Consider the following 2,349-nt stretch of genomic DNA (forward strand, 5'->3'; position numbering starts at 1 on the left):
CCAAGTTCCCCATGTTCCACATCCCTCCCCATGTTGCTGTTGCAAACAACTAATATAGCTGCTCATGCTGTGAGGCGAATACTCAATAACTAAAATGCAAGCAGCAGAATTCAGTGGGTGGAGCTTCAGCAGAAGCCCACTCCAGTCGTAGTGGCCAGGTAGAAGTTTAGAGGGAACAGTGGTAGCATATAACAGAAGAAACAGCAAGTGCAATTTCGTGCAAGAACACTGAATGTGAATCCACAGAAGAAGAAACTAAACAGGGGAGAGAGACTGCAATACAGACCACAGAATACAGAAAGAGTAGGGAAGTGAAATTACAGGAGAATGAGAAGAGTACAAAGGAATGAAAGAGTAATACAAAAAGTAAAAGAATAGTCTCAAAACCACAATACAAACAAACAAACAGCCATGTCTGTAATAAGCTCTTCATATTTGTTAGATTCCTGATATGCTATGAAGTCAACACTGCTAACCCTAAATGTAGAGGAGGAAATGAGGAATACAGAAAGAGTGGGTGACCAGTGGGCCACACAGCTTGTAAGAGATGATGTGGCATGTAGAGCAGATCTGACTTGCAGCAGAATCCACTCCCCCAACAACTCTAAGAACTAGGAGTACTGTGTATCAGCACCCAGGTAGTAGGATAGCTAGGTGTTGAGTAAATCACAGAGCACAAAGGGACATCCATGAGTTGGTACAAGAAAAGAGCAGTTGAGACCAGGGAGAAAGAAGTGCAGACACTGGCGACAGAGAAACAGCATCTTGGACCCTGATCTCTTTGTTCTGACAAAGCTAGGAGCAGAAGCAAGTTTTAAAGGAAAAGAATCTCAGAATTGGAATTGCTGAAACATGTTCAGTAAAGAGATGTTCCTAAGTTTGCCCAGAGTAACTACCGCTCTCGAACAACACTATTTTTTAAAATTTTCGGTAAAAATTCCTTTTGCAGTTTTCAGAGGTTTTGCACACAAAAAACAATTTGATTCTCAAAAATTCTATGAAGATGTTACTGATGCTTCAAGTCACAGAGTCGGTTATTTGTGACATTGTGTGACTTACAGTTTTGAACATTAAAATATGGATCATAATTTCAAGCTTTGAATTTTTGTTGTTAAAGCCAGGTGATAAGTATGTACAAGGTACCATGCCTGAAACAAAATGGGTGTTCAAGAAGTAGCAGTTTTTTTAAAATCCCAAATCAATTGAGGTCTTTTATTGCCTTGTTAAAATATCGTAAGTTGGAGGGCTGGGGATTTAGCTCAGTGGTTCCACTGCCTGCCTTACAAGTGCAAGGTCCTGAGTTCGATCCCCGGTACCCTCCCCTGCACAAAATCACAAGTTGGTTTGACAACCCAGGATTCTTTTCTGTAGTTAGACAACTCTTAGATCTCATTCGTCAGCCTCTGAGCTATACTTTTTGGTACATAGACACCATCCAAAAGTGTTCTGATATCCTTCTTTTTAACTATTGTGGCTTGCTGAACCAAAGCAGCTGATTTAAAGGCATTCAATGTCATTTCCTTCAAGGATTAATTCATCTTTCTGGGCTTGTGATACTAAACAAGCAACACCTGGCATTATCTGAACACTACTGATGTATCTTTCACTTGAGACATTTTGGATTTCAACAAGGGACCCATTCTCCTGCGTAACAGTGTTGACGGAAGTAAGCGTCCAGACCGCGTCTTATAAAGGACCCATGTGTAACACCTTTGGCCATGGTCAGAATGTGATTACAGATTATGTGAACAGTAGCCAGTTCCTTTCTATTTCCCTGTCATTTGTTGACCCAGAACTTCTTTTTCTTCCCAAGGAGCCCAAGTTTCACATCAAAGTCCCTCTGCAGGGTTCTCCTGGGGCCCTTAACCACTGACAGTCCCTTCAGTGTGACGTGGACATTCTCTGGAACATCCACGCCCTGACTGCTGAGAATGGTCTTCATACCCACAGTAGATGCCACAAAGCTAGTAAGTAACAGATCTTATTACAGTTAGGATTCTTGGCTTCATGTGACCCAATTCTGACTCCGACTGTTTATTTATCATCTTAGAGGATACCAACAGATACGGAAAAACCAAATGGTAGGAACAGCAGGGATACATTGGAGCCTTAAGAACTATAATCATTGACACAAAAGCATCTGGGAACTTTCCTAGCATTTCTCAGGATGTCATTTTCACTGTGTTACACTACAGATTATGTTCCTTCATGTGGTGGCACATATGGTGTCTGATGGCTACCAAGTTCTACATCCTTTGTCACTGAACAGAATGAGAATTTAGTTTTCCAGATCTGGGGTTGAACCCCATCAGTGTGTAGCCCAACAGAAGGCTTCATGAAAGGACGTGG

General features: G+C 41.6%; 1 pseudogene; it reads right to left on the reverse strand.

The window, feature by feature from the left end:
- Positions 1 to 1,382: 1,382 nt before the first annotated feature.
- LOC101708560 (large ribosomal subunit protein uL6 pseudogene) lies at positions 1,383 to 1,966 on the reverse strand (annotated as a pseudogene).
- Positions 1,967 to 2,349: the final 383 nt, after the last annotated feature.

Source organism: Heterocephalus glaber, unplaced genomic scaffold, assembly GCF_053883595.1.
Source record: "Heterocephalus glaber isolate CG9 unplaced genomic scaffold, H.glaber_assembly_v1.0 deba00001600, whole genome shotgun sequence".
In the NCBI taxonomy this organism is placed as follows: Eukaryota; Metazoa; Chordata; class Mammalia; order Rodentia; family Bathyergidae; genus Heterocephalus; species Heterocephalus glaber.